At 44.9% G+C, this 17003-nt stretch overlaps 1 protein-coding gene across 1 annotated transcript in view; it reads left to right on the top strand.

The window, feature by feature from the left end:
* Positions 1-218: 218 nt before the first annotated feature.
* STMN1 (stathmin 1) overlaps positions 219-17003 on the top strand; it is a 28840-nt gene continuing 12055 nt past the window's right edge. The window contains exon 1 of the mRNA XM_069574989.1: positions 219-551. The gene's annotated coding sequence lies outside the window, so the exon portion shown is untranslated. The remainder of the gene's footprint in view (positions 552-17003) is intronic.

The following is a 17003-nucleotide window of genomic DNA, read 5'->3' on the forward strand; positions in this document are numbered from 1 at the left end:
TCACACTGAACTGAGCAACTGAACTGAACTGAGGATGGGGGAACCTCGGTGCAAGTGACCTGGCCCCCTAAGCCATCTGTTGCGAATCCCCACTAGCAGCCCATGGCAACTAGGGAGAGGGACCCGGGCCTTTGAACGACAAATTACCAGCGTTTACAAGCCCATTGGGCCTAAGGCTGCGTTTCCTCTCTTCAAGGGGATGAGGTTTATAAAGGGGTGCACTTTTTCTAGCTGGCCCAGGGTGCCTCCCACGCAATGGCTAGAGGATGCTGTTGAAGGCTCCTGGGAGTGGCAATGGACCGGCTTCCAGAAAGACACACTAAAACCCAGCTCCGAGGTAAGCTCTAGAGCCTGGACACTGGCAAATCAGTCTTTTGGCCTGGTTGCCATGGAGACAGACAGGCAGCAGCTGCGCGGGAAGAGGGAACAGCAGCTTCGCCGACATCCAGGATTGAGACAGCCCTGGTGGGGGAGGGGCTCGGCACCGCCCTTTCTCCCCCAGATACAGAGGCTCCTGTCTGCCCCCCAACGTTCGAGACTCCCAGGATCTGGTGAGTTGCCAGGGTCACAAAGGGAGACGTGGCAGTTCTGGCGCCTCAAACCTCGATTTTCTGCTTCCAGGCCAGCGCCCTCCCGCTGCCCTGCTCAGCTTTTGGAGCAAACAGATCTTCCGGCGCTGAGCTCCTGGGCTCCGGAGGGTTCCCAAGCTCCCGCCTTGGAGGTGACAAGTCACTGGAGGTGAATCCCAGAGTGTTGGCCACCGGAGGCCAATTTGGCCCCGTGCTCTGTCGCAGTCTCTCCGGAAAACCTGGCAGGGGGCTCTGACCAGCCATTGTCTGGGAAGGGAGCTTGAAGCTGAGCCCAGAGGCAACTCGGTAAATGATGGGGTTTATTGTTCCTGCATTTGATGCTACACTGATATCATTAATTTGTGGCTTCAAGCCCTGTCCTCCCTTGCCTGGCTCCTGTGGGTTATCTCTGAAGACTGAAGGTGGGAGACAAGGGGCCTGAGATCCAGGTTGCCCGAGTCCCCTTTCCCAGCAGAGCTGCCAGAAGGCTGTGGCTCAGCATCTCAGGTTCCCCTTCTCTGGTAAGAGGAGAAACGAGGCTGAGGTCCTGGTGTCATCCAGGACTTTGGGCTCCTGGGTGTTGCATGTCAGCAAGGAGGTCACCTGAGAACAGAGCCTTAGCCTAGAGGAAGAACAGAGAGCTGGGGAAATGCAGAACAGGCAGGCTTTTGATGTTGCTGCTATAATTATGAAGGTAGTTCACATGTGGGCGTAATTACAGAAAAAAACTCACTGTATATAGAGTAAATTGAGAAAATGACCCATCACCTTAAATCCCAGTCCCTCATCCCTGCTGGAAAGTACTGATAATTTTGTTGTGTATCTTTTCAGACTTTCTCTATGCTTATATGTATCCTCCTATGTTATTACTGTTTTCTAACCACACAAATGATATGAGAACACATTTATAAAAGATGCAAATACCACAGATATACGTTGAGTCAAAAGCAAAGATAGTCTTTTAGTGTGTTCCCTTTGCCAGAGAGAGCTATTGTTAACAATTTAATGCCCTTCATACATTAATGTCCAAACACACAGAGCTTCAGCTTTTCTTTTTTGAGCATAAATGCAGTCACAGCATCCATGTTTCTCTGCAAGTTGCTTTCCCTGCTATGATAATATGTTACCCTGCAGATTTTTGCATGTGGGTTTACCTACCCCATTCTCCATAACTGCTACTTAATATTCTGCATGATGGATGTTCCGTACTTGTTGAAGTCGTCTCCTTCCATAAACACTTGAGTCGTCTACCATCTTTTGTGATTAATAACACTTTGCAAACTTGTTCATCGATTTATGCAGGGTTTATTTTTAGAAGTAGAATTTGTGGGTTACTGTGTATGTCTTTAATTTTTCTAAGTACTATGAGGTTTTATTCTTAAGTTTTTGTTTTGTTTTTTAAAGGCCATTAAAGGCATAGATGCCCACTGCAAAAAAGTGGAAAGGTAGAAAAAGCTATCTGGGGGAACAAAATCACTTATAGTCCCTCCACACAGCAGTCCTGACTGTTCACTTTTTGGCAATTATTGTCTATGCCTGCTTTTGTTACAGCGATCAGAGAATATTGCATAGATAATTTTCTACCTGACTTAAAAAAAAACAACTTAACAGTAATAAGCATCTTCCTATGTCACTAACATATTTTTGTAGACATCCTTTTTATGATTTCATGATAGTATTATATGTACACACCATAATTTTCTTTTCTCCATTGTTGGACTTCTAAGTTGCCTACATTTTTTCACTATGATAACACCTCAGTGAATATCTTTTTGCATAAATCTTTGTCTGAAATCTGATCGTTTCCTTAAGCTAGATTCTCAGAATGAGAATTACTGGGCCTAGAGATAGGAATTTTGCTGAATCTGTTTTTTTTTTAAGTTGAATTTTGAATTGCTAATATGTGCACAAGATACCAAATTCCAAAAGTACTAAAGATTACACAATGGGAAAAAAATGTGTCTCTCAGTTGTGGTTTTCCTTCTTACAAGCAACAATATCACCTGTCTTTTTGTGTATCTTTCTTAGGAAAAAAAAAATGTACATGTAGGTATATATATATTCTTTTTTTCATATAAAAACAGTAGCACATCATATACATACTTTTTCTCTTTTCACTTAAAATTTCTTGATGATTGTTCCACATGTAAAATGGAAAACTGCCTTATTTTCTAGAAATAGTGCATAGAATTGCCTTAAATGGGTGTGCCGTGGTTAAACGAGTCAATTCTACTGGTACGTTTTTAGATATCTCCCATCTGTTGCTATTCGAGCAGTGCAGTGATGAATGTCCTCACATATATGCCGTTTTATCCATGTGTTGCTGTATCCATCTGTAGAATAGAGTCCTTTGGGTGGAATTGCTGGGTCGCAGGGAATATACATTTTACATCTTGATAGCTATGGCTGTCTCTATAGAGGGTGACCATTTCTTCACTGAAGGGCGTGGACAGTGTTTTAAAGCCCTTGATTCAAATGGCCAAACTGCTTTCCCGAAAAGTGTTACCTGTTTCTACTCTCACCAGCCATACAGTGCCCTGTCCATTCCTCCCACTCAGTAAAAAGAGTATGGTGATGTTTGCAGTGTTCTCATTTTTTTTCCCAAAAGGATCTGTGTAAGATCATTAAAAGTGAGCAAATAATTACTTTTTTAAATAAAAACACAGGATCTGGAAGAAATTTCTAATCCCAGTGTTGCCCCTCTATAGGTGTGACCCCGGGGAAATTCCTCATCTGCTTTGAACCTGTCCTAAGAGTTGTCATGGGGAGGAAATGAGCTAATACACTTAGTACAGTGCTTGGCACATAGCAAGGTCTCAAAAGGTGGTAGCTAAGAAGAAAATTTTAAAGGGGGGCGGGGGGGGGGGCGGAGCCAGCCCTCCAAGTAATCCCAACAGGGAGAGGAAGGGAGCCTTCCAGGCTCTTGAAGTGACTTGGGCGGTGCCAGCTTTGTTCTTTTCCTCAAATTGTCCCACTGCTCTTTCCTGCCTTGGGGAGGAAAAAGGAAACCAGGCCACTAGCTCCTGGGGAGAGACAACCCCACACCAGGACTGGCCCTTAGGAAAGGCTTGGGGTCTGGGACCTCACCCAGCTTCACCGGACTCCACTCGGAGGGGCCCAGGCAGAGTTCAGTCGTCGCCCTCCCTGGGGGTCCCTGCTGCAGAGCTGACACCCTGATCGGAGCTGACACCCTGATCGGAGGAGACTGGGAAGAGAGAAGTGTAGGTCCAGCCTTCCTCGTCTCCCGCAAAACTAACGGCGGGCGGCGGCTGCCTGTGCTCCGGGATGTACCCTTTCGGAGCAGCCTCGGTGGGCGCGGCTGGGGGGTCCGCGGGAAATCTCCGTCGTGCCGCTCTCGCCCCCTTCCAGCCCCTCCCGGCGCCGGCTGGAGGTGCTGCAAGGGTCTGGGAGGTGTCGCCAGGGCTGGTACTGGATGCTGCGGTCCAGCTCGGATGCAGGACGGCCACGGGGGGACCCCCACTCCCAGCGAGGCTCGGCCGCCCCCTCCTCCTAGAACAGAGCCGCTGCAGTGAAAAATCAGCTGCTGGAGACGCCATTTCTGGTCCCACCCTGTGTCGGCCGAGTAAGAGCCAATCACCACCCTGGGTGCAGCTCTGAAAGCCGCAGGTTGCAACTGCTTCGGGTGGGAGCGCGGATCTGCGGGGTGAAGCCATTTTCTGGGAGGAATTTGCAATCATTTTACTCGCGGTATAATCACCATGTTGAGAATTTCAGTCATCCTGCCCCCCACACCCCCCACCCCCTTACACTGGGATCTTTTCTGAATTTTCCATGGAGAGCTGACAAGGGGCAGTACAAAGTGGTGCAAAACGTGTGTCTTGGGTGCCAGTTGCAGTGGGGTCTAGTCTTGGCCCTGTCCTTAACCTGCTCGGTAATTGCGAGAAAGCAGTACAGCCCCGACTGCATTCTTCTCATTTGAAAAAATGCAGAGAAGGAATAAAAGCAGACCATATCAAGGACTGGTGAGGCTGTGGGGAAATCCATTCTCTCCATTTGTCCTTATCTAGTAAAACTGAAAATATTCTGCACTGTGCCCTGACAATTCTCTTTCTTGGTTTCTACCCTGGAGAAATACTTGCACATGTATTCAAGAAGGCTGTCCATTGCAGGATCATACCTAATAAGAAACCAGTGAAACAGCTCAATGACCATCAATAGAGAAAGTACTAATAAAATAGGGGCCCATATTCATAATGAGTAACTATATTGCAGTTAGAAGGAATAACTTAGATCTATACATGCAGCGACATGGATAGAGCTCAAAATCTATTAAATAAAAGCAAAGTTATAGAATAATGCATATAATGCAGTTTTTGTAACATTTCAGAACTGTGGATTTTCTATGATATCTTCAAACATGTAAAAAAAATTTTTTTTTAAATGAAAGGACTGTAAGATACACTCAAGAGTGACTTTCTCTGGGGAGGAGGGACAGGGAGTTGGGAGAGTGAGTAGAGGTGAACAGGAACTTCAACTTTCTTTGTAACTCCTAATTTTTTCTTTAAAAAAAAAGACACTGCATTCCTACCTTAAGGAATTTTAAACTGCACAGTCATAAAGAAAACACTGGAAACAAATGTCAAAATGTAAATGATGGTTAATTCTAGGTGCTGGGAAATATGAGTAACTGTTATTTTCTTCATTGTACTTTTGGGGGTTTGCTTTCGTGTTTGTTTGTTTGTTTTTAATGCAGGGATATTTGTACACAAGTGTCCATAGCACCATTATTCACAATAGCCCAAAGGTGGAAGCAATCCAAATGTCCATCAATGGATGAATGGATAAATAAAATGTTGCAATGGAATATTTAACTCTGCCTTAAAAAGGAAGTAATTGCTGACATATACTACAACACGGATGAGCCTTGAGGACATTATGCTTAGTGAAATCATGCATCCACAAAAAACAAGTAGTGTATGACTACCAGGTAGTCAAAATCACAGAGCCAGAAAATAGAATGCTGGTTGCCAGGGGCTGGGGGAGAGGAGAGCATTATTGTTTAATAGGGGTAGAGTTTCAGATGTACAAGAGTTTTGCTGATGATGGTTTCCCAGGTGGCTCTGTGGTAAAGAATCTGCCTGCAGTGTAGGAGAGTCAGGTTTGATCCCTGGGGGTGGGGGTGGGGGCGGGGGCCGGGGGAAGATCCCCTGGAGGAGGAAACAGCAACCCACTCCAGTGTTCCTTCCTGGAAAATCCCATGGACAGAGGAGCCCGGTGGGCTACAGTCTGTGGGGTCACAAAAGAGTTGGACACGACTTAGGAACTAAACAACAACAACAAACGGGGCCAATGCTTGCACAACAGTGTACGTGTATTTATTTATTTATTGGCTGTGCCACAAGGCTTGCAGGATCTTAGTTCTCTGACCAGGGATGAACCCAGAGCCATGGCAGTGAAAGCACTTGGTCCTAAACACTGGACCTCCAGGGAATTCCAAATACATGTATTTAGTACCACTGAACTGTACACTTAAAATGGGTAAAATGGTAAATTTTATGTCATGTGTATTTTAACAGAATAAAAAATTGTAAAAAAAAATATAGTAGAAGATGATTCTATTTAACAAAATCCTGCTATTAAACAATCTAGTACCATACATCATCAAATATAAGATGGCAACTGCAGAATGCACCATTATTTTATGTAATACCAAGAAAGAAAAACTGGTACCAATTAAACTCTAATACCAACTGATTAAACACGTTCTATTAACACATTCTGTTCCAAAGATGGTAATTTTTAAAGTGCATCTTAGATTCAAAAGAATATGGTAAGCAGTTTATACACTAAATGATCACCTTTTAAAATCCACCTGCAAAGTTCAGATTGGTTGGGTTTTTCTTCATTTGGTTGTGCTGGGCCTAGTTGTTGTGTGTGGGATCTAGTCTTAACCACTTAACCAAGAGGGAAATCCCCGGATTGGTTTTTAATTGTAGCACACCTGTCCTTTGTTTTTTGAACAGATTGTGTTTGCAGATCATCTCAGACAAATAAATGGTGACTTATCTACCTAAAAAAAGAGAGGAAAAAAAGCAGCGATGAGTTTCAAGAGTGACTCTGTGTGTGTGTGTGTGTGTGTGCATGCTAAGTGGCTTCAGTCATGTCCCACTCTTTGCTACCCTATGGACTGTAGCTCTCCATGTTCCTCTGTCCATGGGATTCTCCAGGCAAGAATACTGAAGTGAGTTGCCATGCCCTTCTCCAGGGGATCTTCCCAACACAGGGATTGAACCAATGTCTCTATGTCTCCCTGAATTGTCAGATGGGTTCTTTACCACTAGTGCCACCTGGGAAGCCCAAGAGTGTCTGTGTGACCCATGAAATCCCCAAGGTCAACCTTGGCAAGGATGATGAGAAAGTGGAGTTGCCCAATGGGGGTGGTAATGTAGATGTCATTGGAGATCTTGGCAAGAACAGTTTCTGTAGACAGAGGTGGAGCATGAGTCTGCATGAGGAGGGTTTAAAGAGTCAGAGACAGCAACAAAGGCAGCCTTTTTGGAGAGCCTTGTTACAGGGGTGAGCAGAGAAATAGGGGATTCTGGAAGGAGTCATCAGAGAGTTTAAGGCAGGATGAATTGCAGCCTGGAAACACACTAATGAAGGGAAGACTGATGAGGGAGAGCAATGTGACACAAGCGTGGGTCCCAGGTCCTCTTTTTTGTACCCCTACCCCTCCTCTTTCTCCAGCTTTGTTTCCCCGGGTTTTCTCCGACTCTCTTCTCCTTACCCTACTCTCTCTTCTTGTAATGAGCCACTGTAATCAACCTTAAGATTATCAACCCTGAATATTCATTGGAAGGACTGATGATGAAACTGAAGCTTCAATACTTTGGCCACCTGATGTGAAGAGCCAACTCATTGGAAAAGACCCTGATGCTGGGCAAGATTGAAGGCAGGAGAACTAGGGGATAACAGAGGATAAGATGGTTGGATGGCATCACTGATTCAATGGACATGAGTTTGAGCAAACTCCGAGAGATGGTGAAGGATGGGGAAGCCTGGCATGCTGCAGTCCTTGGGGTCGCAAAGAGTTGGACACGACTGAGCAACTGAACAGCAACATAGTCAGCGTTATCTCTGTGAGCGTGCAGCGCAATAATTTGCTCTTCCTGGAAAGATTTGCCAAGTTATCCTGACCTTTCTTAATATAAAGCAGTCCTTCAGGCCATTAAAATAGTATCTTTTCTGTCCTGGATGAGTATTTGTTGACTCAAGAAGACTCTTGAGAGTCCCTTGGACTGCAAGGAGATCAAACCAGTCAATCCTAAAGGAAATCAACCCTGAATATTCACTGGAAGGTCTGACACGGAAGCTGAAGCTCCAAACTTTGGCCTCCTAATGTGAAGAGCCGACTCATTGGAAAAGACCCTGATGCTGGGAAAGATTGAAGGCAGGAGGAGAAGGGGACGACAGAGGATGAGATGGTTGGATGGTGACACCGACTCAATGGACATGAGTTTGAGCCAGCTCTGGGAGATGGTGAAGGACAGAGAAGCCTGACGTGATGCGGTCCATGGGGTCACATGACTTAGTGACTGAACAACAACAATAACGCTAGGCCCCAGTAGCCTCTTCTTCTGCCAGTTGTCAATACCACCAGTATAGTTTGTCTTTTCTTTGGTGTGTATCTTATGAACCCAGCTGGACTGTAAGAACCTTAAGGACAGGGACTCCACATGATGTTTCTTCGGGTCCCCCATGATACTACTTGGCTGTGCAGAGTATTCATTTACTCCTTATTTACTGAGTACTTGCTTCGGGCTGGGATCTGTGCAAGGTGATCCAGATCAATAGTCCCTACCCTCAAAGAATTCGTGGTCCAGACAGGAGGCAAACGGGTAATCAAATAATAGCAAATCAAATGTCAAGTGCTGTACTAGAGAAATGTAGGGTGCAGTGGAGGCTTCGAGAAGGAAGAGGTTAACTCCTCGGGAATGAACAGGGAAGCTTTTGCTGGGGAAATGGGAGTGGGTGGCACTTGAAAGATGGCCAGGAGTTTTCCGCTGGACTGGAGGAGAGAAGGCATCAGCAGAGAGAGGATGCAGAGTCGCAGAGGTGTGGAACAGCACACATGTTTGGAGAAGGGCAGGTCTTTTGATGTGGCAGTACGGTGGGTGGGGAAAACAATGGTAGGAAAAGATCCTGGAGAGACGGGAAAAAGTGGACTGGGGAGAGCCTCGTGTGCCAGGCTAGGGAACTTGGCCATACACCCGGGGTTAAGGGGAAGGACGGGATCAGACTTTTAGAGAGAACCCTGCGGTAACAGTGGACTAGAGGTTCACTTGCTTTTGGCAGTCGTGGTTTTAGAAACAGTTTGTGTGTGAGCTAAGTCGTTTCAGTGGTGCCCGACTTTTTGTGACCCTATGGACTGTAGCCCTACAGGTTCCTCTGACTATGGGATTCTCTAGGCAAGAATAACTGGGGTGGGTTGCCATGCCCTCCTCCAGGGGATCTGCCTGACCCAGGGATCAAATTCGTGTCTCTTACCTCTCCTGTGTTGGCAGGCGGGTTCTTTACCTAGGAAGCCCCTAGAAACAGTTTACTTATATTTAATTAGGTACTGATAGTTAAAAATCAGGAAATTTCACAAGAGAGCCCAAATTCCAGCTTCTTGAGCTACACATTGTTCTAGGATAGACTTCGGCCAAAGCTATCTGTTATGGAAGCTGTTATGAATTGACTTGGATCCCCACCTCCCACCAAAATGTTGAATTCCTACCTGTAACCTTGAATGTGACCTTATTTGTAAATTGGGTCTGTTCAGATAACTAGGAGAAGATAAGGTCATCAGGGTAGACCCTCTTTTATATTTTTGGCTGCACTGGTTCTTTGCTGCATAGCTCTAGCTTTCTTTAGTTGCCCGGGGCATCTCTTGTTGCAGAGCAAGAGTGCTCAGGCTACAGTCATTGTGGCACCTGGCCGTAGTTGCCCTGCACACGTGGGATCTTAGTCCCCAGACCAGGGATCAAACCCCTATCCCCTGCATTGGAAGGCAGATTCTCAACCACTGGACCACCAGGGAAGCCCCCACGGGAGTCCTTAATCCAGTACAACCAGTGTCCTTATATAAAGGGGAAATTTGGACAGACAAATGCACATAGAAGAAGATGATCTGAGGATGTGGGCTTGGGGAGGGGGCTGCTATCTATAAGCCAAGCAACAGCTGAGGCTGCCAGAAGCTAGAAGAGAGCGTGGCAGAGTCTCCCTCCCATCCCTCTGAAGTAACCTGCCTGCTGTCATCTAGATTTTGGATTTTGGGGCCCTGGAACCATAAGAGACAATACATTTCTGTTGCCTGGGTGACCCGATTTGTGGCACCCTGTAAGGCAACCCCACGAAAGTAGTACACCCCATTTCTCCCCCTTAGATGGGGCCCCCATCCTCCAGTGGTTTGAGTTGCTGCCCTTGTTGGGAATGGATTCAAGGTAGGGGGCAGACTGAAGCCCATCCAGGCGGTGGTCTGCGGTGACCCACTCAAGTGGCGGGAAGGGGGCAGTCATGAGCGCACCTCGGTGCTGGTGCTCACTGACTGATGTAAGGGCTTAGCAATAAGCCCAGAAGGGCTGGAGATCTGCTCTGAATTCCAGAGACACGGGCTCTTCTTTCACTCATGTCTTTTTTCTTACACAGCATCCCACCCTCCTCCATCTGACACCCCAGCCACACCCCCCTCTTCCAGGCTCGAATACTACTCCGTGAACACGTTCTCCCGGCCTCCTCCGGGTGGGTGTCATTCAGCCGCCTTGGTTTCAACTTCCTGTGACAGCTGTAACCTCTGTTCTCACTGAATTGCTAAGATTGCTGATAAATGCCAACGGCTTGGAAGTTTTTATAAGTAACTGGGAACGTGTTTTGTGCCAGTCCATGGGAAAATGAGCTATGGAATGGCCCAGAAATTTAAGGACTTAAAAGTAATGCTGTTTTTAGGCTCACGTGTGTCCATTCAAGAAAAAGACTGGTTCTCAGATGAAAATCATCCTTCCAGCCATTTCCCTGTTCAAAACCCCAGCAGCCCAAAAGAGGGTGAGTGCTGCTAGCTCACCATCCCCATGCCATCTTTCTTGCTCACATTTTGATTATTTGGAAAAGGATTCAAAGAAACATAGAAAACAATCCAACCCCCATCCCCCCACCCCAGCCTCACCAGTAAAAGAAATGTCAACGGCTAAGGAAATAAGATGCTACATGCAAGGTGGTATCCCAAATAGGATCCTGGAACACAGAAAGAACCCCAATGGGCAACCAGGGAATCCAGGTAAAGCCGGTCACTTAGTTAACAGTATTGTGCCAGATTTCATCTTTTGGTTTGGATAAATGCACCATGATTATGTAAGATGTTAACCTAGCAGGGAGCTGGCTGAAAGGTCTGTGGGAACTAGGTGTACTACCTTTGCAACTCTCTGGAAATCTAAAATGATTTCAAATTTAAAAGTTTAAAAAGAAGTCAAATATACATTTTATAAATATATTTAATGTCTCTGTGATAGTTGGTGCAGAATATATATATATATATATATATATACTTAGTTTTATGCTGTTTGCCCCTCAGCCCTAAGTGTGGTTTAATGGCCAAAAAGACAGCAACCAGATGGTTAATATTTGGTGAGTTCATGGCACTATAGGGATACAAAGACAAAACCACATAAAATCTTGCCCTGAAGACGCTTTCTCTCTACCGAGGAAGACAAACATACATATGGATAGCTACAATACTGGACAGTGTATGGGGATCAGAAAGATTGATCAAGACCTTGAAGGTGGAGAGAATTTCAATACAGACAAAAGCCAAGGACTCAAGGCTGAGAGTTGCTGTCAGCAAAACACACAGGGGTGTGACTTTTTAGGAAGTGACTCCATGGACTGTAACCTGCCAGGCTCCTCTGTCCGTGGGATTCTCCAGGCAAGAATACTGGAGTGGGTTGCCATGCCCTTCTCCAGGGGATCTTCCTGACCCAGGGATCGAACCTGGGTCTCCTGTTTTACAGGCAGATTCTTTACTGTCTGAGCCTCCAGGGGAGCCCTACAACGAGAGAGACACAACAATGAGAACCGCATCTAGGGAGTAATCCTCCCCCCTGCAACTGGAGAAAATCCATGCGCAGTAACGAAGACCCAGTGAAGCAAAAAATAAATATTTTTAAAAAGTAAAGCACAGCTTCAGATTTCTACTGTGACTTGAATTAGTTGCGTGACCTTGGACAAATGTTTAAAGTTCTTTGTATGGCTTTTCTCCCCCACTGTAAAATAATAGGGTTAGGCTAATAAAACAGTTTAGAGTGATAGCTCAAAGCCTAGACTTGGAACCAGACTGCAAAACCTCTGTGCTCCCCTGTGGCATGGTTAGTCACATGACTTAAATTTCTCTTTTCCAGCCTGCTGCTAGCATTTGTTAGACCCAAGGCAGAAGTATAAAAGGGAAGCCCACATATCTTATGTTTAAGTATTTAAGAGTTATAAGTCAAGCTAACAAACAGGTTTTTAAAAAATATATGTTTTACCCTTGTACTGAGTTGGCCAGTACTACTTGGTATAGCAAAATTGCCTGGTGTAACAGGCAAATTTGGCCTTGGAGTACAGAATGAAGCAGGGCAAAGGCTAATAGAGTTTTGCCAAGAGAACACACTGGTCATAGGCAACACCCTCTTCCAACAACACAAGAGAAGACTCTACACATGGACATCACCAGATGGTCAACACCGAAACCAGACTGATTATATTCTTTGCAGCCAAAGGTGGAGAAGCTCTACAGTCCGCAAAAACAAGACTGGGAGCTGGCTGTGGTTCAGATCATGAACTCTTTATTGCCAAATTCAGACTTAAATTGAAGAAAGTAGGGAAAACCACTAGACCATTCAGGTATGACCTAAATCAAATCTCTTATGATTATACAGTGGAAGTGAGAAATAGATTTAAGGGTCTAGATCTGATAGACAGAGTGCCTGATGAACTATGGTCGGAGGTTTGTGACATTATGAAGGAGACAAGGATCAAGACCATCCCCAAGACAAAGAAATGGAAAAAAGCAAAATGGCTGTCGGAGGAGGCTTTACAAATAGCTGTGAAAAGAAGAGAAGCGAAAAGCAAAGGAAAAAAGGAAAGATATACCCATCTGAATGCAGAGTTCCAAAGAATATCAAGGAGAGATTTTAAAAAAGCCTTCCTCAGTGATCAGTGCAAAGAAATAGAGGGAAACAATAGAATGGGAAAGACTAGAGATCTCTTCAAGATAATTAAGGATACCAAGGGAACATTTCATGCAAAGATGGGCTCAATAAAGGAGAGAAATGGTATGGACCTAACAGAAGCAGAAGATATTAAGAAGAGGTGGCAAGAATACACAGAAGAACTGTACAAAAAAAGATCTTCACAACCCAGATAACCATGATGGTGTGATCACTCACCTAGAGCCAGACATCCTGGAATGTGAAGTCAAGTGGGCCTTAGGAAGTATCACTATGAACAAAGCTAGTGGAGGCGATGGAATTCCAGCTGCGCTGTTTCAAATCCTAAAAAATGATGCTGTGAAAGTGGTGCACTCAATATGCCAGCAAATTTAGAAAACTCAGCAGTGGCCACGGGACTGGAAAAGGTTAGTTTTCATTCCAATCCCAAAGAAAGGCAATGCCAAAGAATGCTCAAACTACTGCACAATTGCACTCATCTCACATGCTAGTAAAGTAATGCTCAAAATTCTCCAAGCCAGGCTTCAACAGTAAGTGAACCGTTAACTTCCAGATGTTCAAGCTGGTTTTAGAAAAGAGAGGAACCAGAGATCAAATTGCCAACATCCGTTGGATATCGAAAAAGCAAGAGAGTTCCAGAAAAACATCTATTTCTGCCTTATGGACTATGCCAAAGCCTTTGACTGTGTGGATCACAATAAACTGTGGAAAATTCTGAAAGAGATGGGAACACCAGACCACCTGACCTGCCTCTTGAGAAATCTGTATGCAGGTCAGGAAGCAACACTTAGAACTGGACATGGAACAACAGATTAGTTCCAGATAGGAAAAGGTGTATGTCAAGGCTGTATATTGTCACCCTGAGTATTTGACTTATATGCAGAGTACATTATGAGAAATGCTGGGCTGGATTAAGATTGCCAGGAGTAATACCAATAACCTCAGATATGCAGATGACACCACCTTTATGGCAGAAAGTGAAGAAGAACTAAAGAGCCTCTTGATGAAAGTGAAAGAGGAGAGTGAAAAAGTTGGCTTAAAACTCAACATTCAGAAAAACAAGATCATGGCATCCGGTCCCATCAGTTCATGGCAAATAGATGGGGAAACAATGGAAATAGTGGCAGACTTCATTTTTTTAAAGGGCTCCAAAATCACTGCAGATGGTGACTGCAGCCATAAAATTAAAAGACGCTTACTCCTTGGAAGGAAAGTTATGACCAACCTAGACAGCATATTAAAAAACAGAGACATTGCTTTGCCAACAAAGGTCCATGTAGTCAAAGCTATGGTTTTTCCAGTAGTCTTGTATGGATGTGAGAGTTGGACTATAAACAAAGCTGAGCACCAACCAATTGATGCTTTTGAATTGTGGTGTTGGAGAAGACTCTTGAGAGTCCCTTGGACTGCAAGGAGATCCAACCAGTCCATCCTAAAGGAAATGAGTCCTGGATATTCATTGGAAGGACTGATGTTGAAGCTGAAACTCCAATACTTTGGCCACCTGATGCAAAGAACTGACTCATTTGAAAAGACCCCGCTACTGGGAAAGATTGAAGGCAGGAGAAGGGGAAGACAGAGGATGAGATGGTTGGATGGCATCACCGACTCAATGGACATGAGTTTGAGTAAACTCCAGGAGTTGGCGATGGACAGGGAAGCCTGGCGTGCTGCAGTCCATGGGGTCTAAAAGAGTCAGACACGACTGAGTGATTCAACTGAACTGAACTGATTTGGCCAAAAACTTCATTCGAGTTTTCCCATAAGGTGGTATGGAAAGACCCAACCGAACTTTTTGGCCAACCCAATACTTTTGACAAATACACCTCCAAAGTAAACTATAAACCGGGTTTTGAGCTGAGAATTCTTGAGTTCCTTGGAGTTCCAGCTCAGAATGTGGCTGAGCTAGATCCCTTCTCTTCCAATTTACGGCTCCTGTATGCACCTTCCACACCCCAGACCCCATGGCCAGAGCGTACCCACACCCCTTATGAGTAGCCAGCCCTGGGCATAGGGTGTACTCAATGGCAGGGAAGTTTGCCCTTGGGAGGACAGAGCCGGGGAAGGGGTTGGTACAGTTGCTGAAAGTGGACCCTTGCTATTTGGACAGGGAGTTCTGGAGTCCTGGTTCTCACAGTGTAGTCTAGAAGAATGCCCATGCTCAGGGTAGGCATGGCTCCTTGGACCCAGGGGACTCCTTGCCTATGAAAATGTGCACAGCAGGAAGCGGGTCAGAGTGAAGCCTTTGGAAGTGCAGAGTCTAGGACAAGGACCCTGTTGACATGTCTAGGAAGATGCTGTCTCTTTGGGCCTCAGTTATTTTTAGAGGGACCCACTCACTAGGGTTTGCCCAAGGCTTTCATGGTTATAGCACTGAAAGTCCTGGATTCTAGGAAAAACCCTTAGTCCCAGGAAAACTGGGACAACTGGTTACCCTCACTTCCTCATCTTTACAATTCAAGTTAATAAATCTCATAAGATTGTTGTGGGGGTTAGCATGAGTTAACAAACTTGGAGTGTTTAGACCAGTACCTGCCATGTGGTAAGTGCTCTATGAGTATGTTAAGGCTATAAACATTTTTTTTCAATTTTTTTTATTGTAGTAAAACATACGTAACATAAAAAGTACCATTGTGACCATTTTAAAGTATACAGTTCAGTGATATTAAATACATTCATAATGTTATGCAACCATCACCACCATCCATCTCCATAACTCTTTTCATCTTAGGAAACTGAAACTCTATCCTCATTCGCTCTTCTCCACCAGCTTCTGGCAGAAGTATTCCCAGAACTGTACTTGCTGGAACATGGAATATGTCTGCTTTTGTTTTTTTGTGTGTTTTTTTTGGCTGTGATGGGTCTTCGTTGCTGAGCATGGGCGTCCTCTAGTTGCTGTGAGCAGGAGTTATTCTTCATTGCAGTGCACAGGCTTCTCATTGCGGTGGTTTCTCTTGAGGAGCACAGGCTCTGAAGCACGGGCTTCAGTAGTTGCTGCACGTGGGCTCAGTAATTGTGGAGCACGGGCTTTCGTTGCTCTGCGGCACGTGGAATCTTCTTGGACCGGGGGTCAGACCTGCGTCCTCTGCGCTGGCAGGCGGATTCCTGTCCGCTCTGCCACTGGTGCACGATAGTTCCCTTTTTAATTTGAGGATGACCCTCCATGCTGTGTTCCACAGCAACTGTGCCATCTTACATTCTCACCAACAGTGCACAAACGTTTCAGTTTCTCTACACCCTCACCAACACTTGCTATTTACTGGATTTTTGATAGTAGTCATCCTAATTTTGATTTGCATTTGCCTAATGACTAGTGATACTGTTTATCTGGATTGTGTATATCTTTTTTTGGAGGAATGTTTATTCAAATACTTTGCCCATTTTCTTTTCGCTTATTTTTAGTAAAAACGTCATTGAGGTATAACTGACAACTAACATTATGTTAGTTTTAAGTATACAACATCATGATTTGGATGTTTGTATGTAGCAAAATCATTACCAGAATAACATCTAATTAATATCTGTCACTCTATGTCACAGAATTTTGTCTTCTTGTGATGAGGACTTTTTAAGATTTACTTTCTTAGCAACTTTCAAGGGTGCAATGCAATATTATTAACTATAGGCACCATGCTGTACATTATATCTCCATGACTTATTTACTTTACAGCTGAAAGTTTATAACTTTTGACCCCTTTCACCCATTTCACCCACTTACCCCACCCCCTCTACTCCAGCATCTACCAAGCTTTTTCTGTATCTATGAGCTTGTCTCTTTTGGAGGGGAGGTTGTTTTAGATTCTACATACAAGTAAGATCATAGGGAATTTGTCTTTCTTTGTCTGACTTATTGCACTTAGCATAATGCCCTCAGTTCAGTTCAGCTCAGTTCAGTCGCTCAGTCACATCCGACTCTTTGCGACCCTATGAATTGCAGCACGCCAGACCTCCCTGTCCATCACCATCTCCCGGAGTTCACTCAAACTCACATCCATCGAGTCTGTGATGCCATCCAGCCATCTCATCCTCTGTCATCCCCTTTTCCTCCTGCCCCCAATCCCTCCCAGCATCAGAGTCTTTTCCAATGAGTCAACTCTTCGCATGAGGTGGCCAAAGTACTGGAGTTTCAGCTTTAGCATCATTCCTTCCAAAGAACACCCAGGGCTGATCTCCTTTAGAATGCACTGGTTAGATCTCCTTGCAGTCCAAGGGACTCTCAAGAGTCTTCTCC

Source organism: Ovis canadensis, chromosome 2, assembly GCF_042477335.2.
Source record: "Ovis canadensis isolate MfBH-ARS-UI-01 breed Bighorn chromosome 2, ARS-UI_OviCan_v2, whole genome shotgun sequence".
Classification (NCBI taxonomy): Eukaryota; Metazoa; Chordata; class Mammalia; order Artiodactyla; family Bovidae; genus Ovis; species Ovis canadensis.